Here is a 24,806-nt window from a genome sequence, read left to right as displayed (position 1 = left end):
TATACTTTCCCATTGAGGCCGGCTTTATAGGTGTGTGACTTGCACAGTCACACAAGTCCCTGTGCTCAGCTGCAGCTCACATTTGCCTTATTGCTTTGCTTTTGCCACCTTGAAATTCTCAGTAATTTTATCTTTGAACTTGTATTTTATAAATGCAGTCCAAAAAGCATGGAGCATGTACTAGAGAAGAGCAAGATATGGGCAGTATGTGTGCCTTCCCAGTCACTTATAGCATTTGCAGTCCATGAGAAAGCACAAAAGTCCAGAGGATCTGCAAAGCATGGACACTCAGGAAGACTCAACATGAAATTATTAAGTGCTACATTTATGGCAGAGCAGGGCACTGACAGCTCTCCATTCTAGCCCAAAATTGCTTCGAACACAGAAGGAATGCAAGGATGTTCTAAGAAAAAAGAACTACTAAGGAACCCCATTGCATTTTTTCCTTCTCATGTTATTTTCCTGTATTTACCAACCTCATATGCTGGAAAAGAAAGTAAAATAGGAAAACCAGTCATTTCTTTTCTTTTCGGTTCTTTTTTATCCCTCAGTAAGCCAAATTGGGGAGACTTGGTACAATGTGGGTGGATCAAAAAGTGAAATAAAAACATTTGAGTTATTTTTGTGCAGCAATTCCACAGTTCTGTTAGGAGCAAAATGCATAGGTATACATGTGCTCTGAAATCATGATTTCAAAGACTCCAAGTATGAGTTAAATCTTATCAAATTTACACTTAAAACTACCCTTGTATAATATGAATAGTAAAAAATATGCTTGTAGTTTAAATTTTTAATTTTTCTTTAAAGTGACATTAAACAACAAATTTCAAAGTGCATGACAAGTTGAGAGAAAGACTATGGAAGAAAGAGAAAAGATTATAGGCAACTTCTTGGTATCTGCAAAGACCGTATTTTCCCGTTGCATATTTTGCATACATTACACCATTCCATTCTCCTTCAATCAAGCAAAAAGACTTCTTACCATTCTGAGCAAAAAATCTCAGCAGTGATTCTGTGTTTCTTGCCTCCATAGAAAGGTTTAGTGTGGAAGACAATATTTGCACTATAACCCGTTTGGGAGCAATTAATACTGCATTATCCTCCTAGTTCCACCCAGGGCACTGTGAGGATAGACCTTCCATAACCATTAGGGAATGTGAGAATGTAATACTCATCATAGTCTAGACACAAAACATAGCCTTGCCCTATGTTGTGCACCCCAATTGACATCCCAAGGAATTTTGATTTAGTCCAGATATGAGCATTGAATTGGATTTTCTTGTTAAAACATTCAGCATAAAATGTTGAAATGGGTGGATGATGGGAAACCTACTCAGCCACGAATGTTACACTGTTTTTGGAAATGCAGGGAACTGGTCCTTCTGAAACTAGCTCTGTGTTCTCTTCAGTGTCATTTGGTAATGTCCAGTGACAATGAAAGATCTCACCCAAAATGGGGTTGTATGGCTTTTGGGCAACTGATCCTTTCCTTCCTGCATGAAATGCCGAGAGGTACCGTTATCACAACCTGAACCATTGGATCCCTGGGATCTTTCTGGTCACTAATGCTCACAAACAGGTCCAGATGTGAAAAAAGTCTGCATACATTTCTTAAAGAGATCTTCTTTCAAGAATAAATGTTGGAAGAACTACCTTAGTAAGATCCATCCCAAGCCTAATCTGTGACAAGAGGTGCATGATAACACTCTTGTGCTCCTCCACTGACCCTGCCTCCCCATCATCATCTCTGTCATCATGTGAATCAAAAAAGTCAGCATCACTGTCCCGTTGGACATGGAAGAATTCAGTGATGCTGTGGTGTCTGGGCGCTTTAGGCTATTTCCCGAACTGCTGTGTGTCAAGACTGAGGCAGATCCAGAAGAATCTATTAAGAGCTTTGGGGATGAGCCACTTTGTAGATACCAAAAAGTTGCCTATAATCAAGAAGAAAGTGAGGAAGTTGGAAGATCAAAATGAGTATGAGTCCCGCTGCCTTTGGAAAGATGTCACTTTCAATTTAAAAATCAGAGACATTGATGCAGCAACTGAAGCAAAGCACAGACTTGAAGAAAGACAAAGAGCAGAAGCCCGAGAAAGGAAAGAGAAGGAAATTCAGTGGGAGACAAAGTTATTCCATGAAGATGGAGAATGCTGGGTTTATGATGAACCATTATTGAAACGTCTTGGTGCTGTGAAGCATTAGGTTGGGGAACCCAAAAGTTTACACCCAATGACCAGGGCAAGTTGTCCTAATTAAGCAACAATCTTCCTTTGGGATAACCTATCACTCCCTCCTTATTGCAGTGGTTCCCATCTCAGGGATACCGGACTTTCTGATGCAGATGAACAATTAAAGCTGGAAAAGCTTCCCTTTCTCTATGGCAGTTAAGATTTTGACTTCAGTCCTGAGAAAATGTTAGGTTTTAAAACAAGATGTCTGCTTCTTTTCCAGACCCCATGCTTTGAAAAGTTTCACACTCTACACTCTTGTTCTGCTGTTAAGACATGACATGCAAACTTACTTACTCCCTTCCTGGTTCATATAATCTCTTGGGTTCTATATATACAAATATATACACATAAACATATACCTGATGGTAGGTTTTTTTATTCCATCTATTGTAAATATTGGTTCCTCAGAGTTGTTTTAGAAAATTAGTGCAATGTATTAAAATCAAGTGTTAGGAAATTTCATGGTTTCACCTATGATAACTTTTATTTTGGAAATGAACTATTATTAAATTGTATCAAACCTGGATTACAGTTGAATTACACTCACTGCTTCTTAAGGCTTCATAAAGTAATTTTTCCAAAAAAAAAAAAAAAAGAAAAAAAAAAGAAAGGGAAAAGATTTATATTTTAGTTCCTTCAGCGAAATTTTTTTCCTGGTTTTAAACAAGGAGTCTTACATTTTCATTTTCACTGGGCCTCAGAAACTATGCAGCTGGCACTGTTTGCAATTAGAAATCTTTCATAAAGAAGCCAGCACTCACCCCACTGGCATGAGCATTCCAAGACAAGCCGCAGCTGTATTTCCCTTTGTCACAAATGGGCCATCAAGCTGGGCATCTGCCCCAGGGAAGGTGCCAGGCAGTACTTCTCGTCAGAGGGCACAGCTGCATCTTTATCAGAGAGGAAGGGACTGTCTCTGTAAGTCAAAAGGAATCTTCTCTCCCCAACTCAAACATGTACGCCATGATGGTCACAGCTTCTTTGGACCCAAGACACAGTTTCCGAGTCCCCTACAACACTGAATCTCAAAAGAATTGACCTCTTTTGGGAGATTCTGGGGTCACTCTTTTACAAGCCAAGGATGCAAATGGGACTGGCGACCTAGATACAGCCTGGAAGAACAAACCCAGCATGAAAACACTGGCTAATTGAATAGTTGCCACATCAGCATGAACACAACCCAGTGAGACTTGAGAAGTGAGGATCCCATTTGTTTAAAATAATAAGGTTTGAGGCCCCTGTCATACTTCTACCTTCTATTGTAAACTCAAGTTACATCCGCATTTAATGGAAATGGGCTCCCCTACCCTAATCCACTCCCAACCATGCCTTTACCAACCAACCAATGGGGGCAGGAAGGAAAAGTTACCTTCACTTTGCCTGCCCCGGGTTCAACGCCGAACACTAAGGGGGAAATGCACTTACAGGCAGTTCCAAGATCTGGTGTGTGTCACCTCACACGATGGGATCCATCACCCCAGCCACTAGGGTTCACAAGAAATCTGGAATCCTTCTCACATGTGGTGCCAGACAAGGCACAAAGGCTGTTTTCACGAACTTCGGCAGGTTTACGAGGCTAAAAGCGCCAAGATTTCGGGGTTACAGCACTATCCCACTCATTTCTTATTAAGATACTCCTTCATCATTGGAAATTCCTTTCAGTCCCAAATGACTTTAGTCCTGTTATTGAGCCATTAGTTTAAAAGAAAAAAACTTAGAACCCAAATCCTCACCTCCCCGTCGAAACCATTAGCTTTTGGAGATCCATTTTTACAAGTTGTCTAAATGCTGACCCTTGGGAATATGGTGTTCTATTAGGTGAAAACATGAGTAATGGATTTATTTTTCACCTTCAAAATAAGGAAATAAATACCTTTAATTGAAAAGTAATGTGAGGGAAACATTCTGGAAGAGTTCAAAGGTGCACTTTCTCCCGGACTCTGCTACAAAATACAGAGCTGCCTCTGGCATTGCAAAGAGGCTGGAGGCCAGGGGATACCAGGAGCTGGAGTACAGGGCAGAGGCAGACTCTGCTCCTTGCCAGCCTTTTCTGCCTGACTATCTTCCTCTGTCTGGCTTTCAATTTCTTCATTTTCAAATATGGACTAGGTCAGAGGTTTTCCAATTATGCTCCATAAAGTTCTTAAGAAACAGGTTGTTAAACCTTACTTAGCATAAAGAATCACCTGGGAAACTTATTCACAATCCGGATTCCTACCCCCGTGATTCTGATTCAGCTGGTCAGGGAGGGAAGAGGACCCATTCATTTAAATTACAAACAAACTCTTTGGCTAATTCTGATGCTAGGATTATGGATGTGCCTCAAGTTTTGCAGGGAGAGGTTGGATGTGAAAGGGCTCTTCCCCTCTCACCACCACATCAAGGAAAGTCACCCAGCCTTCCTGTGCATAATAACTCGCCTGATAAGAGACTCAGCATCTAGCAATAAGAATCAAAAACCCAGGACTGAATGTCCTCTAATGTTCTGTACAATGCCAATGTCTAAAATTCCAGGAAGATGGGTTTAACTTGGGGCAGGTACATGCAGTGCATTAACAAACTCCTCTCTCCCATCAGGAAATTTCCAAAGTACATCAGAGGGAGATACTTCTCCTAGACTCCAGGGTATTCATCAAGCAAGTCTCCTCCCATAATTAGAAAAAAAAATAATAGAGACATTTCTCTTTAAAATTATTATTTCAAACAATTAGTTTTACAGATTGAATTATATTCCTCAACAAAATGTTATCCTAATCCCCAATATCTCAAAATGATACCCTACTTACAAATACAGTCCCTGCAAATGTGATGAGTTAAAATGAGATCATGCTGGAGAAAGGTAAGCCATCAATCTGACTGATATCTCTGTACCAAGACAATGTGGAGACAGAGGAGAATGTTACATGACACAGATGTTGGAGTTGGGCAGCTGAAAGCTAATGATTGCCTGTGACACCAGAAATAAACAGAAAAATATAAAATATTTTCCTACTGACACCTTGATTTTGCCTTCCAGTCTCTGGCACTGTGAGGACTAATTTCTGTTATTTAAGCTGCCCAGTTTGTGGTACACTGTCATTGTGGTATCACTGGGAAATTAATACACTTATTAAATGTGCAGATGATAAAATGATTCTTGCAAAGGTCCACCTTTTATCTTAAGTTGAGTGTTAGCACGGGAGTATGGAAGGTTATCCAAACTCTGCCCAGGCATCTGTGAACCTTCTGCTTACCATCTTTCAAAAGCAACAAGGTCTGTCTCTACACTGACTCTCAATGTGTCAGAGCGATCTCCAGGTCACAGCAGACTGTGTGGCCCCATCCCTCTGGGTGTCTCATCCCTTCACAAAAAGAGGTCATTGATTGGTTTCAGGCATGAAGTCCAGGTCTTTTAAAAAACTGAATAAAAGGAGTGGGTGTTCTCCGTGTAAAAGGGCTTCAAAAGTTCATGTTCCTAGAGGGTGGGAAAGTGTCCATTCTGAAAGTTCTGTGGAAATAGGCAACATTTCCATTTAAGGGGTAAAAAATAACTTTCTGTTTTTAATCTCATTGAATAACATTGTAATCAAAATGCCCCATCAAAATATCCATCCAGTGGAGTTATTAAACCCTATAGTCAAATAAGTCTTTTATTATTAAAGAAACTGAAATGAATTCTAAAATATTTTAAAGGGAGAATACATTCAAAAGATGCCTTCATTTTTTAGAAGGGATTCAAAGGGAAAACTTTATATCACAATTAAGACATTTATTTTTATTCTGAAAGAAAATCCAATAAATAAGAATCCAATTTTAGAAAAAGATGTCCTAGTCAAATCTGATAAATAAAACTAAGGGTGGCAGCTATATTTTACATGTCAAAAATACCCATGATCTAATGTAAGATCATTTTGCTTTAAGATTTAAAACCTTTTTATGAAACATGTCATGCATATCTACAAATATATAAGATGAAAAATAAAAGAAACTCTGGCATTCTTCCCATCTGGCTTGTGATAGAGGTTGTTAACTGATCAATAAATCCCTGTGAGATATTCCCATGCTGGATGAGTCTTTTCCCTCCCTCCCCACCCTCCCCTGCTATTCTGAATTTCCTACTTTAATTTTTGGCAGGCAAAAAGCTGAGGTCTACAATCACATTCAGATAAGTTTCATTGTTTATAGTGAGAAGTGTTTTCCCCTTGTACCTTGGCTTAAGCAAATTTGTTGCATGGCAACTCATACTCTCAGCAGTCTAAGTTGGAGATCATTGTTTCTAACACAAAATAATTCATATGAAACTCTTTTAAGTAACACCTGACATTAATATATTTAAATTCTGATTCAACAAACATGAATTCTGTTTTCATAAAGCTTTCAGGACCTCCAGTAATATATAAATTGAAGTGTGATGATTTGTATTTTCATATACACTCCAACAAACTTGGATTTGTCCAACAAACTCCCAATTTATACCCACAGTGTGCCAAGAACCATTTGGCATAAGGAAACGTAAGAATAAGATACAAACCTTAGCATCAGAATACTTCATACAATCACATCTCATAAATAGAAGTGAAGGAAATGGATATTTCCTTTTGGAAAGCAAAACCCTTGAGAACATACCCAAGGTTTTCCTGATGGCTGCATGAGAGTTAGCCTAGTTTTGGTCCTTCCCCACACTGTCCCGCTTCCTGAACACAAGGAAAGTTCTGCACCTTCATGCAGAACAGGGAATCATCACAGCAGAAGAGTTGAGATTACTGATCAGAATGATCTGGAATTTTGAAGAAATGCACATGCTTACCTTGATTTGATCATTATACAATGTATACTTGTACCCAAATATCACATGATACTCCACAAATATATATAATATTTATGTTTTTATGTTTCAGTAATAACTTTTTTAAAAATTATTTAGGAATGTCAAGGAGCTACAGAACTGAATTTTCTCCAGTTTACATGAAGAAAATCATAAATCTCAGCAAATGATACCTTCAAATTATTATGATTGCCACATTTCTCCAAAGCTACTAGATCCAGTTCTATGTACTATACCACAAATTTTCAGTATTTATCAGTATTTCCCAGTCACCCATCCTTTGCATTCTCAACACATACACATTAAAATTAAAAACTGGTTATCTTGTATGTGATTTTATGTATGGTAATCTTGCACTTATGTATCTTGCATATGCTACTGATGCTTTGGTTGCAAGCAACAGAAATCAATTCAAATTAACTTAAGGAGAAGAGTAGTAATTTACTGGAACCAAAGGAATTGAGAAAGACAGACACTAAGACATCTCTAGCGTCTCCACAGCTGGCACAGTTCTAAGGAACTAATTTACTCCTAACTCGGCTCCAAGGAGCCCTAGGCTCCTGACAATCCCAGTCCATGCATCGGATTTTCAGGAGAAGAATCTAGCTGGCCTGGTTTGAATCAAGTGCCTGCCCCTAGATCCATGGAGGATCAGTGTTCAACAAACCTGTTCACAAAGGGGTTGAAGGACTGTGAACCTTCAACTGCAAAATCAAGCACATTTTTAAAAGATTCATGTACTTTAAGGAGTTAAGTCTCTTGGTTTACCACACCATTTCTTCTCTTAGACTTATTCTGGGTATAAATCCAACAGCAATGGAGACTTACAAGAAGAGGAACACACACAACCTGATGCTCTGTACTCGTCCCCACACATAAGAGTACTTTTTGATTTGTTCTTCATCCATGGACATGGAGAGTCATTAACAGATTGGAAGTCCCCAGTCATTACACAGAATGCACTTACTCACTCAAAAGTCCTAGCTAATGCATTCTGGTCCACTGAAAATCTAGCAGAAAGGAAATGAACAGACATCTCACAAAAGAAGAAATACAATTGATCAACAAATATATGAAAAACATGTTCAGCATCTCTAATGTTTAAAGAAATGCAAATCAAGAATACGCTGAGATTTCATCTCACTCCAATCACAATGGGAATTATTAAGAATACAAGTAACAATAAATGTTGGCAAGGATGTGGAGAAAAGGGTACACTCATACATTGCTAGTGGGACAGCAATTTGGTGCAGCTATTATGGAAAGCAGTATGGAGAATCCTCAGAAAATGTGGAATGGAACCACCATTTGACCCAGTTATCACACTCCTTGGCCTATACCCAAAGGACTTAAAATCAGCATACTATAGTGACATAGCCACTTCATGTTTATAGCAGCTCAATTCACAATAGCTAAACTATGGAACCAAACTTGATGCCTTTCAACAGATGAATAAAGAAAATATGGTATATATACAAATGGAATATTACTCAGCCTTAAAGAAGAACAAAATTATGTTATTTGCAGGTAAATGGATGGAACTGGAGAATATCACACTAAGAGAAATAAGCCAACCCCCCCAAAAATAGGCCGATATTCTCTCTAATAGCCAGATGCTGATTCGTAATGGGACGGGGCATCCTAGGGAAGAATGGAGGAACTTTCGATTAGGCAGAGTGGAGTGAAGGGAGGAGAAAGGGGATGGGAGGAAGAATAGTAGAATGAATGGGATATTATTACCATATTACTTATATGATTACATGACTGATGTGATTCTACATCATGTACAACCAGAAGAATAAGTTATATGCCATTCATGTATGATGTGTCAAAATGCATTCTACTGTCATGTAAAATTAGAACATATATTTTTTTAAAAAGCTAGCAGAACCATTCCTCCAAAAGGTACTTGATAAGATCCCAATATTGCTCTGATAAGCAACTGTGATGAAATATATATAATATATATCCATAGAAAACATTATATTATAAATATTTTAAAACATATATATCTTTACTATATATATATATATATATATATATATATATATATATATCTTTATTCCAAAAACAGGATAAAGAAGAAGCAGGGATTCTGAATTGACATATTAAGACTGTCAAAACACACAAATTTATTTTTTCAAGCAGAAAACAAGTCTACTGTTCCTTTCTGTTGGGAAGGTTTCTTGATGAACTCAGTTTTGAATTACATGAAAAGACACATACACAGTGAAAGCTTTGAGTCTAATGAGAAATGTCAAATGGAAAATGTAACGAAAAGAATCTTATTTCAAAAAATCCCTGCTGATGAAACCTGAAATCAATATTGATGAATTTGGCTTGCCCAGATTTTGCTGAGTAGAATGAACTAGGTTGGTTGAAGTTATTTTAGCTGTATTTCCTCCACACGCCTATAGAGTTTTATCCAACATTCTTCCAGCTACACATGTGGCATACATTTATTATTTACAATACACACACAGGAAGTGCTTGATTGATGAGATAACCCCTTTTTCAGAAAGATCTTTTCCAAATGGGCATTTATACTGTATGTGTTAAATGAAGTACCATAAAGTCAGCAAGATATATTTTTTCACCCCTAGATTTTATTTCCAATAAAAATATTACAAGGGTGATTTTTAGACAGTATGTGATATAAAATATGGCTACAGATAAATACAGATTGTGCCTCTAAATTTTTCTCTTACATGTTGTGTGGAGTGTGTACCCAGATTTATGTAAATTTGAGAAAGGAAGAGACAGAATGTGAAAGAGAGAGGGGAGAGATCAAGAGGGAACCGTTTCCAGATAGAACACAGGTATACATAGTAGATCATTGCATTCATGTAGACTATGATCCATACTCAGATACTTACATTTTGCTATGATGTTGACTGAGAACTATGAACATTCTAAGAGGCATCTGTGGAATTTCATAAATGTTGTAAACTCAATTTTGAAACGTTTGTATTGCCACAACAGGAATGTTCCCATTGAGTGTTAGAAAATAAATTTTCCATTTGAAAGAGGGAATAACTGTTAGGACAATGTCATAGTCACATCATTTGGTTTGCTATGAGCTATTGGTTTTAAATCTAACCACATCTAAATATAGCTATGTCCTGCTTCAAAACACGTATATGTATGTATATAACTATGTATGTGTGTATGTGTGTGTGTGTATATATATATATATGTGCATGTATGTGTATATATTTTCTTTTAAAAAATTATTTCCCAAATCATTGCATCATGGACTTTCTCCCAACAGTATTCTCCAAGTATCATTTCATGGACAATTAAAATGACAACATATAATACTCATATATGTATGGGAAACGTATATATGAATATATTTATATATGTATTTATTCATATGTAATAGTTATTCACATATTCATTGATAAGTATAAACGTGGACTATTATATGTGAATATTTTTTACATTATTATACATATAAATATGTCTAGAATCTGTGATTGACATATTCAACATACTTAACTACTAGCAGGCATTATTATAAATTATTCACGTGTATTCATCAATTTACTATGCATGACAACTCCATAAAATAGGCATTATTGTTATTTCCATTTTATGAGTGATTAAACAGAGGCACAGATTTTGTAAAGTGCCTTATATCTCCTAGAAGAATCCGCCACAGTGATAACCCAGGGAACCAGAGGCAGGGCTTGCGTGCTCATCCAGAATGCCAGAGAGCAAAGTCAGCAAACTTGCTGTAAAGAGCAGATAATACATATTTTAAGTTTTGTTGGCTACATATGATTTCTCTTGCATTTTTTAAACAATCATTTTTAAATGTCACTCAAGAATGATTACAAAAACAGGCCAGGGGCCAGATTTGGCCCATAGAAGAGAGCTTGCCAGACCTAGTTTATTGCCAAAATTCTTCATATAATAATTGTTAAAAAATGTTTCTGCAATAAATATACAAACTGGTATTACTTTTCATAGACATCTACTCTTTTTGACTGTACAGTTTCATCCAAAGACCCTCCAGTCGCCCTTTCTTGAGAACTGCCTTCTCATCGTTTAACCGCCCACATGGTTGGGCTTCTGATAGTCTAGATCTTATAATGTCACCCCACCACACAGCCTCAGTTGATTGGTCTAGGGTAATCCATGACTCAATCCAGGTCAGAGCATTGCAAGTTTTACACTGTGTGTATTCTCCATCAATACTGGAGGGCCTTGTAAAAACCTAACTGGAGACTTTTCAATAACCATGGTTCTCACCACGACCTGGAAAAGTAGGGAATGCCAGTCTGAAAGGAGACAAAATGTAGAGAATGAAGGGAAGAAATGACTGATAGAGAATGAATCCTAACAGTGAGTCCTTCAAATCCAGCTGTATTATCTCTTTGGATTTCCTCAGAAATCTCATATTTCCTTATAATAAATCACCTATTTCTCCAGTATTTTGGCATGGGTTTCTGTTGCTTACAGCCAAAATCAATGGTTTTTACACATTTTTATCATTCTTAATTAGCCACCAGTTTTGGACCAGGAAATTATTTTTAGGAAATTAGGTCAACAAGAGTTTAAGAAGGTACATTTTTTCATATTACTCAAGATGTTTTAAATACATGGATTTCTACTTAAACTTTTAAAATGCAACTTTAAAGTCAAGTCCCAATTAAATGAAACACTGAACACAGGGTTACAGTTCCTCAACAGTCCTAGTCTTTTCCAACAGCTCCCACGGTAGTGGCAAAGTCTGAACCCAATGTTCAGAGCAGTTGAACAATTTTTAAGTTCCCACTGTATTCCCGGCACTTTTCTTACCTTAGGCTGCCCCCCATCACCCAGAACACACCTGAACCACAGTAGTCACTCGACATATATTGAGTTTATTAAAAAGGTAAACTGAGACCTTATTTCAGTAAACAATTCATGAATTAAGCAGCTCCAAACCAGAAGGGGTTTATGGGATACAAGGGGGAGTCTTTTATAGTATGAACGCAGAGATAAAGAAAACATTTGATTGGTTACAGTCAGATAGTTACCTTATTGACTGGGTCTATTCCATTGAGGAGTCACTAGATGGTTGACTGTTTCTGATTGATTGAGTCTGTTTTTCTATAATAGAAGCATTTACAAAAAATCACTCAAGTTAAGTTTTGCTAATGTTTGCAAATCAAGCAAGGTGAAGATCACTGATGAGGTCTCACTGGCATTGTCTGCTCAGGGAGTTCTCAGACGTAGCCCCATTCTAATTTATTTTAATAAGTAAAATGATTCCATAAGTGTATATTTTAGTGATTGTTTAAATGTTTAGTAATACTCAAAAGCTGCCTGTTTATTTAGAAGATGTTTTTAGTTTAGGTAATAAGTTAGTTTTAAAACTATTTATTTAAACCTAAAACATTCCAAAAGGAAAGAAATCACAAATAGAAATAAGAAAACAAGGAAATCATGCCGAAAGGAGTTTTTTTAAAGTTGCCTGTGCTTAAGTAAAGATACAATAAATGTGACAACAAGGAAAAGGCATTTGGTTTTTGGTTTTTATGCTATTTATAACAAATCAGGCTGCAGTAATGCATATGGATAGAATTTTCAAATACTTTAAGAACATTGAGCTGACATCCATGTGTAGAATTAACAAGAGCTATTACTCCATCATATCTCCTTTGTTGGAAGTCACAAAAAATAACCACACACTCTGGACAAATGGCAAAAATCACTCTGCTTTTCTAAATGTGTTTTGAAGAATGGCCAGGGGATCAGTTATCCTGGTGAGATCAGTCTCATCAACTGCTTTCTTGAATTTAGTTCCACCAGCCAAATGAATTGACTTGCACGGAGGGGATGTTGTATGGCAAAGTGACTTCTTTCTTTAAAAAATTCATAGGTGTGGTAGGTTTTTTGTAAGTAAATAATCACATGGAATTTCCAGACTTTTGCCCTGTATCATCTTCTAAAGAGCCAGCTTCATTACAAGTCCTCTTGAGCCCTCTAGATTGAACCAATGACACTGATGATAATTCACCATCGAACATAGTTGGACACAACACATTTGCTAGTGCATATTCTTACATGGATGCCTGAGGTTGTTTTGTTTCAAATGCAAAACTCCAGAAGGCATATTTTGTCATTTCTCTAGCCAGTCTCATTTCATTTCCTCTACCTCACAAGTGCCTTTGATTGCTCTTTAGCTCTACCCTTTAAACTATAGAGGTCAGTTGGAAATGGTCCCATTTGAAAAGTTGGAATCCACATTTAAAATATAGAAACCCACTCTTCAAGATTTGAAGGTATTTTTATTTGAGCGTTCAGTCTATAATGACCAGTGTCCATCAGTCACAAAACTACTTTTTCTCTTGGGAGTCTTATTATTTCTTTTTTATTACATGGAATAACAGTTCTTCTGTACTCATTTCCTGAATATTACTTTTCAGTATCAGACATGGTCAAAAAACCTTTTCCCAGTCAAGGACTGCAAGTTCACATTGTGGCTAACTGTGGTGACTTTCCAGATAATACTAACTATAGGAGAAAACAAACAAGCAGGCAAACCAACAAGGAACAGTGAAAGTACTTACCCAGCTTCTCCTCTCAGATTTATGACTGCTCATAAAGGAGCATTTTAGGAATATCCTCATCTAAAAGTGAAAAGTTTAGTCAGTACAGAGATGCAACTCCCCAACCAGGATTTAGATGCTCACCAAAAAAGAAAAAAAAAAAGAGAGAGAGAGAAAACAACATCTATAACTTAGAGAAAATTCATGTCAGTTAGAAGAGGGATGTGGAGTGTCTCAAGAGCTTTCAAGAGACTCTACTTTATTGTAGGTGATTGCTTACTATAGAGAGTCACCCAGGCATGATCCAGACCCTAGATATAAATCCACACCCATGAAGTGGCTATCTTATGAAGGGGAGAAGGGAGAAGGCAATACATGACTTGCAGACAGCATTTGACTTTGAATCTGGAATTTAGGAGTTAGATCTGGACTTGCTAGCTAGTTTCACTGATGGGATATTCAACTGGATGAGGGTCCATTTTTCTATCTGTTAATGAGGCTTCATATCTGATTCATACTCATGATTCAAGAGCTGAATGAAACAATCTGGGAGGAAATGTGTAGTCAGTAAAATAGGCACACAGCTATGAATCAGATTTTTCTCTAACAGCATCCAGAGAGCAATGACAATTTGGGCCAACTCAAAGCAGCTGAAAAACACAGCTGGCATGGCCACCTAGTAAGCCCATGGAAAAATACAAATCCACACCAAGATGTCTTCCTCAGTGAACTTTTCCTGCAGCTGGGAATTAAAATGATTTATCTTTAATTCATGGGCATTAAGGGGATAGAGAGATACTATAATGCAGATGGTGTACATTTAAAATCCAATGACATTATCAGGGAAAAGTCCCTCTATTAAAAAATGAAATTAACAAAACTCAATCCACAATAACCTAGAGCAGTGTGCATCCCTTGACTTGATTCAGATATCATCCATCTGTTGTAGTTGGGGTTTCACAGGAATCAGATTTGAGATGGAGATTTGCACAAAGGGAATTAATTAGGAATAACCTTTTTGAGGGTATAGAGGAATCATGACTGAGCAAAAGGAAAATTAGACAATGGTGCAGGAGTACAAGCCTCTCCCAATTCCATAGGAGGCTCAGAAGGTGGAATGGTCCATCAGAGGTGTTCCAAATTGAGACAGAGGAGCCAGACATCTGTCTCCATGCCTTAGCCAGTCATTGAATGCACAGAGAGAGAGGGAGCATATAAACTGGAGTAAGATGGCTTTATTCTAAGGAGGTTTCCCCAGAAGGAACTCAGCTTTGAGCAGTTAGCAACCATCACTCGTGACACCTGGGGAAATAAGTATCTTTCTCTTAAAGTGGGACCTGGATGTTCCACAGAGTTATTTGAGTTCAGGTCTTGCTTTCACAAACCACTTTCCTCATATAGTGAGTTCCTTCTCTCAGGAAAGAATCCCACAGGATAACTCTCTGATTTGTGTCTTTACTAAGGAAACTTTTAGGAAGACAGTTTTTGAGACAAATGAAACTTTTGTTGCAGATGGCCATGAAAACACACCTGGTATTCACATATTCCATTCTTCTACTATCCATTCTGTTTTCCTCCTGCTCTGTGCTAGCATTTCCACAGGTTTTGGTGGCTGGCCAAGTGGAAAACCAGGCCCTTTCCCTGATTAACATGCCACTTTCAGAATATAGCAACTATACTTGTCCAGTCACTATCAAAATTATATAGGGAAGAACAAGAAACATCCCCACCAGAGCACCTAGGTGCCAACTGTACTCTTACCTGCCTTCATTGTATAAGCACAGCTCTATCTTTTCCTAAAGATCAGGATCAATTACTCCTGTTTGGATAATAACTCATTTCCTCACATGCTGATCTCTGAAAACAAGGATCCCATGTAAATTGTCCCCACTTCCAATCTGAGTGGTAAATCATACAGGACTGGAGGATCCTATGGCCAAGTGATCTCTGCCACACCTCTTTTGATATATGTGAGTTCCATATCTGAAGCAATATTTCATGGCATCCTGTTTCAGTGAATGGAATGCTCTATCAGCATCAGGTAGTGGTGTCCATACCCTGGCATCAGGAAAGGCAATTCTCATACCTGGAATCATATCAATTCCAGCTAAGTTGAATACTCCCCATTTCAAAGTGAAAGAGGTCTACAGGGGCTGGCTTGTTTTGAGGGATGGCACCATATCAGGACAGCAGGTTGGACAGATTGGTAGGTTAAACATTCTGCAGCAACAAATTGATGAGTGGTGTCCAAACGGCTGGGCTTCCCATCCCTGTCATCATGGATATTTGCTTGGGAGCCGTTTGTGGCAACAATACAGTTGCCAGTGACACTCTGGCTGACATTGACATCAAATCATTCTGTGCAGCACCTCTTCCTTGAAGGTTGTTCTCTGTATCCTTGAAGTGATAGAAAGACCCTCGAATTTCATGCCTATTCTCAAAGAGTTGTTATTTTCCAAACAACCTTGTCTCTAATATTCCTCTGAGCTCTTGGCAAACCACTAACTAACCATATGTCATAAGTCTACATAGATTCTTATATCAGGTCACATCTCCTTCCACATATACTAGTCAGTCATCACTATAGCAAAATTTTTGAGGCAAGCTTTCTTTATAAATAAAAGAAGTTTATTTAGCACATAGGTTTGGAAGCTAAAAGTCCAAATAGCATTGCACAGGCTCTTGGGAAGGGCCCCCTCTTGGTGGGGATGCATCCTTGAGATATAGATTGCATCTCAAACAGAAAGCCAGAGAGACTTAGGTCCCAAGATCCCTTCCTTTGGCATGTCTCAAATGACATAAGGACTTCACACTAGACATATTTCTTAAAGGTTCACTACATTCCACTGCCACACTGAGAACAAGTTTCCAACACATGAAACTTCAGGTTTACAGACAACATTCAAATCATGCATTCTTCATATTTTCTCCTCTGGTTTAAATAATAAGATGCCATTAATATTGTGGGCCAACATGAGATTCTATAGAGTGTCCAAATGAGTATAGTTCCTTTTAGACTGCACTATGACAGATGATGAGACAGTATAAACAGTTTTGGGGCAAGATGATGAATGTATTTGGTTTACCATTCCATATGAATGAAAACTACATCTGGCCTTCTTTCTTCACAGGGACATAAAAGACTATTTGTCAAATCACTGGGCACATACCATGCACCTGAGGACATATTCATTGTAAAGGTTACCATATTGGACACTGCAGATGCAAGGAACTACCACTTGATTCAGTATATGGAAATCCACTACCATTATTCAGGATTATTTAGGTTTTTTAAGTGTCAGAGTAATGATTTAATTGGAAATATGGAAGAAATCACCATTCCTCCATTAATCAGGACTTTAAGATTGGCTCTAATTGCTGTAATTCCAGTTGAATGTATTATTATTTTTATTTACTACCCTCAATAGCAGGCATATGGCAGATTCAGTGACATCCAAATGATCTTCCTCATTATAAAGGCTTTTACCCCAAAGTCCATGCAACTAATGTGGGAGTTCTTCCTACTACCACCAGTTTTCATTCCAATTATACATTTAGGAACAAGAAAATGATCATTAATGAGACTTTGGAGCAAACCTTGACAATATCTCACTTAGAACCTAGCCCCCATCTATCCCTATTTTAATAGCAGGGTAATGATGATATTTAGGGGGTGCCTAGAAATCAATGTCAACTTATACTATGTGTCTAACAGTCCTCAAAATATTCAGTTTATACCCTTTCCCCAATGCATAATTTCCCAACTAAACATTCACAGGTCTATGGTGGCAAGATCATGAATGTATTTGGTTTGCCTTTCCATGCAATGAAAACTGCCTCTGTCCTTCTTTCCTCTCTGGGACATATAAGGAACTATTTGCCAAATCAGTGGTTTTGGTGAATGACTAAGAGCATAATTAATGTTCACACTTGTCTTAGCATTGAAAGGTCCTTCTTCCTGAATGCTCAGTCTCTCCTTCAGTCACTAAGTTTCAACTCTAAAACTATCTTGGGTCTTGAAGCAAGGCTGGCAATTGTGACTTTTTACTGAGACACATGGTACATTAAGAGGTCTCCAACTGGACCTCCTCCTTGCAAAAACTCTTAGCACACAGTCCTTGGAAATAATGTGAGTGTTCTTCAGCTGCCCTTGCAATCCTGAACATCTATCTTTGATTCTTTAGGTAATGCTGTCTTTGGCTGCTCTTCTATTTTACCCCTGGAGACTGTTTTATATTAATTATCACCACAGCTTTTCATGGTCAGGCTTCCCTGGGGTCATTACTACTTCCTGTGCATTACTCTAAGTGGCCATACCTTGCATGAGCCACCACTGGGCCTACAGCAGGCTCCTAGCAACCCCATTAATTAGAATCCAATTCTGTTACAACACCCCTTCCATCAGCCCTGCCTCAGAGGACAGCTAACACACAAACTTCTTAACTGTGGTTTCTCTCACTAGTGTATTCTTTATCACTTTGGTAACTGAAGAATCCTGTAAATTCTCATGCAGAATATTATTGGCAGATGGATTTTTCAGACTTATGTAGTATTTCCACCCCAGCATTCCCACTCCTCTGAATGTTTTAATTCTTCTGTCCATTTGTCATAGTGATGTTGGCATTTGTATGCCATGCAGTGTGGAACATCGCTGTCTCCGAGTTTTAAGAGCAATTCTAGCTGCATTAACATGCATCAAACTCTTGGGTCCTTTCCAGATGTTACATCCTATATCATATAAAAATGATCCCATGTCAATGAACCATATCCCCTCATAGTTCCCCCACCACACACACACTCTTTATTCTACACCCACAGGAGCCATACTTTCCTGGCTCCCACTCGTATAAGTTGGCTAACCTTGTAGTTTTTGAGGTGTAGTTCCTTTCCTCCCTGAGCACAGAGCACTTTCCCTGCTGGGTTATGCTGTAACCTGACCCTAATCACAGGTCTACTGGCCAGGAAGATGGTGAAGGTAAATCTCGAAAGGGCTATGCATTGTCACCTAAGACAAATACTTCTGCATCTTCTTCAAAAAGGAAGGAGTGCTAGCCTATTACAGGAAGGAGTGGGCCTGCAAAGCTCAGGGAGAAAACCAAGGACACAACATTTCCTAATATTGGCACCATGCTGAAACTTGAGGTCACACTTTTTCCCTTTAGAGTCCTAGCCTTGGCACCGCAGATCAGCCAGGGTGCAGACTTTGGCCTTTCTTGGGTTCTGCTACCCTTACAATTGAGAATGAAGTCTAGATCATCTGCTTTTACTGTTCTCCACAGGCAGAAGATGAGGGGCTCTTTATATGGTGCCATGAACTTTCTGGCTTTCACCATTAGAACTAAACTGGTAAGTAATCATTCTTGGCCTATCATTATCATTTCCAAATACTTTAGTGGGTCCTAGTAAGAGTCATATAATTCCCTAGTCCTTATAACTACTACATGAATCTCTTAGGAACTTGAAATACTGTACCCAGAGGTGCATTGCCTTCCATCTGTGTCTCATCCAAGTTCAACACTAGTAAAAAATTTCAGCAATTGCTCCACAACCACATGCCAGGATTTGTCAATGCTTCATCTACCACCACTGAATGGAACTCATTCACAGCCAGCTGACTGGAGAGCCAGTTCCAGAATCCCACTTTGGAATCTACTTCCTAAGACAGTTCCTGGTACCAACCATCATAAATCTTAAGTCAGGTTCCCTGGAAATGGACTCTAATATGAAGATTCGAGTGGAGGAAGTTCGTGGGGGTTGGGGGAGTCTTGAGAACAACACCTGTGTGGGAGCAAGGGAAATAGGTCTGGGCATAAGAAATAAAGCTGTGATTCATTTGCAACTGAGGTCTGATCTTGGGAGACTCTGAAGCTGAAATGGTTCTTCAGAGGTTTCCCTAGTTGAGGCATGTGGCCCAGGCCCCCTACACTCACTTGGACTAGTCTATGGATGGATGTTGGCTTTCCTCAGGGAAGTATGTGACCTTGAGTAAGACAGCTCCCTCTGGCCAAGGTAATTCCCAGAAGTCAAACACAAGACCTCAGCAGTCAGGACTCCTGGGAGCTAAAGGAATGAGTTTCTTGGTTTTTGAGAAGGAATCTGGACACTTTTCACAGCATCTATTACATCATCTAAGAAACCAGAGTGCCTCGATTTTAAAATAAACTGTAACATGAGGAATTTTGAAGTATCATTCAGAAGGTAATGAATTTGCAGAAGGCAATGCTATAATAAGTATCAAAGGAGAAAAAAGAAGGAATATGAGTTTTTCAATGTGCTTCAAAATTGTAGCAGGAAATTGATGTCTTGCTTCACATAACAAAAGCTAACTTTTATTTAACAGGCACTCTTCTAAGAGCTTTACAAATATTCTCATTTAATACACATACAACACTATGAATTAATTAATACTATTATCCCCATTTTCAGAGGAGAAAACCAAGGCCTAGAGAGATTAAGTTGTGAAAGCTACACTATTTAGTAAGTGGCGGAGCTGGGATTTGAATCCTAGCAACCTATGTTCTTAATTGTCCTACTAAACTGCTTTCCTTACTTAATAATGTGTCAGTTCTTGTCTTAAGTATTTTACCTGCATTAATCATTTATTTATTCTGAGATTTGTTGTACTGTTAACTCCATTTTATGGGGGAGAAAACTCAGGCCAAGGTTTATTTTGTTCTGTAATAAGCCTTCCAGTTCATCGCTTAATTTATCAAATAATCATGTTTAGAACTAATAGTGTTGACTCCCTCAATTACTAGCTCTGTCCCTCTTAGTCCATTTTCTGTTGCTATAGCAAAATACCTGATACCTGAAAACCTATAAAGAATAGAAGTTTCTTTGACTCAAAATTCTGGAGGCTGGTGAGTTAAAGAACATAAAAGCACTGGTATCTGCTTGGCATGCATCTTCTTTTTCTACAATAACATTGTAGAGGGCATCACATGGCAAGAAAGAACAACCTCAGACTCTTTTCTTCTTCTTGTAAGGCCATTCATCCCATTAAGGAGGCCCCTACCCTCATGACCTCAACTAATCCTAATTGCCTACCAAAAACCCCACCTCTAAAGAACATTCACATATGAATTTGGCATTAAGTTTGGCATTAAACTTTGAGGGGCATAACTGAAACCATAGCAGTGATCTCAGACAACTTACTTAGCCTCCAGGTCCATTTTCTCACATATAAAATAGGGACCTACCCACTGGTTCACTGATATGTAAAGCTCTCCTATACCCAAATTAAGGACTCAATAACTATTGACTAATATCAGCATCAATATCATCATCAATGATATCATCTCTATCAGAAGTCCAAATAAGCATTTATATTCATTTGACAGTTGTATTTCTTAGTGTATATTAATTAATTTTCATTCTAATTTATTAATTAGGAACTTACAAGGTCAATTACCTGTTAAAAAGTCTCAAAACCCTGAGGTGAGCTGATAAAATATTTTGCTGAACTCACAAAGAATGAAACAGTATTTGGCCTTGTATTACATAAAATGTTTCTAAAGAGCTCTTTGGCCTCCACTCACTGAAACCCACACTTTCAAAACAACAATTCCACAATATTTTATGATCTTATCACTTCCTAAAACCTTACGTTTCAGTATCATTATGTTGGGGATCAGGTTTCAGCTCATGAATTTGGGTGGGTATGCAGGGAGAAGCATTCAGACCTTACCATTGAAGGAGCTGATCTATTTTAATAATAAATCAATAAGCAGTTTGTAAAAAAATGTGTCACAACCATTCAAGATCCCTGTCCTGAAAATCTTATGTTTACCATCTTCTGCTCTGCTCTGTACCCTGGAGAGCTAATTTATATAGACTGCATTTATGAACTCCAATGCCTGTAGGTTTGATAAATTAAAGGGAGGTATTTTTCAGAGATCAGAGTGCTATAGAACATTGAAATGAGGGTTGTGTTGGGTTTTCTTTCTCTGACTCCTTTCCCGCCAAATTGACATGATTTGGCCATATCTTTATACGTGTATTTCCTGCCAGTAACCCCCTCTTAGACCTGAAGCTACTGTCTCCAGCCTCCAAGGACTCCTCCAACCATTTACCCCTCTGCCCTAGGGTGTTAAGGTCCCCAACGCTGCCAGCCCCAAGGAGTGGCAACATCAGGGCTGCTTCCCCTGTGTCTTGGCCACACCTCTGCAAATTGTTCCTTTATTAAGTTGTCAGTTAACTACTTTAAGTGTACCATCTATTTCCTGCTGGAACCCTCACTGATAAAACACAAAATAAATATTGGTTCTTTCACTCAAGTGTTGGTGCCCCAAACCCCAAACCCCTTTCTTATACTTTGGTCATGCTTAGCTGTAAGCTCATCTGAACACTCTCAATCCTTGAAAGGCTTATCTTATCTACTACAATGTGATTATTTCTGACATAGAAAAAGCAACTAGAAAAATTACTATCAATCCATCTTGTCTTGATCTCCCACTTGGTATGGATTCAGACATAAGATTGATGTATTCAAGAAGAACCTCTTTTTTATCTTCAGTCACGTCTAAACTCTTCAGTCTCCCAAACTTAATTCTGGTGGATGACTGGTGATTTTTGCTAGAATCAATGTGCTACCTCTTCACCCTTTCCCTGTATGTTTTAGTCAGATTTTTGTCACTGTGACCCAAAAACTTGACAAGAACAAGGTAAAGAAGGAAAGTTTGTTTGGGTCTCTTGGTTTCAGAGGTCTCAGTCCAGAGATATCAGCATAACTCTGGGCCAAAAGTGAGGCAGAACATTATGGCAGATGGGCATGGCAGAGGAAAAGTAGCTCAAAACATGGCAACAAGAAAGGAAGGAGAGAACTATTCATAAGGGATAATATATAAACCCCAAAGGTACATCCCCGGTGACCTACCTCCCCCACCACACTCCATCTACCTACAGTTTTCACCCAGTTGATCCATATCAGTGGATTAAAACATTGATTAGGTTAAGGCTCATATAACCCAATCATTTCACCTCTAAACTTTTGCATTGTCTCACACATGAGCTTTTAGGGAATACTTCATATCTAAACCATAATACCATGTCAATCTGCCCATGCTACAATCAATCACATGCCTTAAAATCTGTGACTGTGAACTCTGACTCTTTTCACCAGGTAACCATGCAAAGACTATAATAAAAATGCAAAGTACTTGGAAGCCATGGTCTAGTTTTAGCTCTACCACTAGATGACGATGTGACGGGAATATGTCACCTAGGCATTTTCCTGTTTGTAAACAGAAAGCAGTTCAAGAAAACCTCTTCCAGTTTAAAAATTGAAAAAAAAAAAACTTCACCACTTTTAGCATGGATCCTCTAACATCTAATCATCTTTTTCTACATTCCCAAAGCTCCTTCCCTAGGTTTACGCCAGCATTTTTATGGCCTTTCCTCTCAACTATGGCTTTATCTTTGCCATATGTGTGTGCATATTTACTCTTAAACACATGAGTGTATGAGTGTACGCACACTTCTGCATACTCACACACGGGAGAAACAACCTTGCCTTATTTATCACATCTCTGAACTGAAGTTTATGGCAATGTAGAAATCATCAGGCTATCATCAGACTCTCCCACTTTCCCATTAATCACACACACACACACACACACACACACACAGCCAAAAGCATAACAATACTTCAGGTTCTCAGTCTACAAGAGATGTCAGCTTTTCACTCTTTACCAGACATATACCAAGTATCTAGAAATGTACTGTGAGACCTCTTATGAGAATTCAGTGTAACACCTAGCAAAGAGTGGACCTGTTAAAAGAATCAAGTTTCCTCTCCTCAACTGATATCACATGTAATAATAATAAATTTTTTAAAGCCATAAAAATGGGCATGTTGATTTAAAAGGGGCACAGGGAGATAAGAAAATTCACTTAGGTTATGAGTTTAACAGGACCCTGATTTCCATACATATCCTACATCATTAGAGCAATTTCCCTCTAAGTGGAAAGGTGCACCACTACCCCCAAAGAGCCCAATCATCTGGTCACCTCACAGGCCAATGGACATGGAAGTCCAGTTTTTTCTGTTTGTTTGTTTGATGTTAATAAGAACGTTCAGGGAATCGAGGCCCAGGTATACAGATCAAGTCAGATAGAGACAAGTTTATTAACCAGTTTCCATTGACCTCCCTACCAACAGGTTTTCTGGTTTTCCCATCCAGATTGCAATATTTTGAAATACTAAGGGCATGGTTTGAGAGGGATTTTTCCATGTATTGAAGTCCAGGCAAAATATGTGAATTCTAAAGAAGAGGAAAAATCATATTAGTTTTTATGCCACTTGTGAGAAAACATTCCAAAGATCTTCTGGTGAGTTTGTAGTTGTACATTATTTTTTATCTTTGATTCCAACAAGGGAAGTTGCACACCATTGTTTAATGATGGGGTCAGTCAGCCATGATGAAGTTCCTTCACACGAGCAAACTCCCATGACAAGATAGACTGACCCTGGGTCAGTCCTAATTCAGTTTCTAAGACTGAGATGCTATGAGCCCTTTCCTCTGTGTCTCACCTCATTCATTAACTTGTGTTTCATTTTTCTAAAGTTGATTCTTATTTATCAGTCACAAATATACATCATTTAAAAATTAATGATGCTGAAGGTATGTAACAAAAAACAAGAGCTCTGTGAATCACCCTGCCCCCACACCACCCTTCTCATCCCCCCAACACAAAAATCTTTCAACATTATTAGCTGTTTTTTTTTTTTTTCCTAAGTATTTTTAAATATTACAGTTAGGTCATTTTTTCCCCATTTCAGTTTTAACCATTATTATTGACTTATTATGATAGAGGAGACTTTAGTTCTTTTACACCACTAGTCCTCATTTTTCCATTTACCTTTTTCACATCCTGTTGATAAAATACACTTTACAGGTTTATATTATCATTTAATATATACATGATTGTCACTACTGAAAACTGCTCACTGGTGTGACAAATATTAAGCAATATATTTCTTACACCATAAAACCTTTGGCTTTTCCTGGGGTTTCTAGGCGCATATGTCAAGTGATTCTTGCATTCTCTCAGAACTCCTCTGTATAATGTTTTCTATCTCCAAAGAGATGAGGTAAATTCCCCAATCAGATTTTTGTTTCTTGCCCTCTCTTCTTGCTCCAAAATGTACTACTGCTAGTCTGTTTTGCCAGAGCTGATATTGTGGGATTTTCCTTCCTGCCATCCTGGAAATTATCTTCACCACTTTA

General features: G+C 38.2%; 1 pseudogene across 1 annotated transcript in view; it reads right to left on the bottom strand.

Moving 5' to 3' along the window:
* Positions 1–826: 826 nt before the first annotated feature.
* LOC306644868 (oxysterol-binding protein-related protein 9-like) overlaps positions 827–24,806 on the bottom strand; it is a 63,997-nt pseudogene continuing 40,017 nt past the window's right edge. The window contains exons 2-3 of the transcript in view: positions 3,692–3,808; positions 827–1,934 (exon numbers count right to left, since the gene is read on the bottom strand). The product of the transcript in view is annotated as an oxysterol-binding protein-related protein 9-like (transcript). The remainder of the gene's footprint in view (positions 1,935–3,691; positions 3,809–24,806) is intronic.

The sequence above is a fragment of the Sciurus vulgaris genome (assembly GCF_902686455.1).
Source record: "Sciurus vulgaris genome assembly, chromosome: 15".
NCBI lineage: Eukaryota > Metazoa > Chordata > Mammalia > Rodentia > Sciuridae > Sciurus > Sciurus vulgaris.
This window is presented reverse-complemented; position numbering and strand designations above follow the sequence as displayed.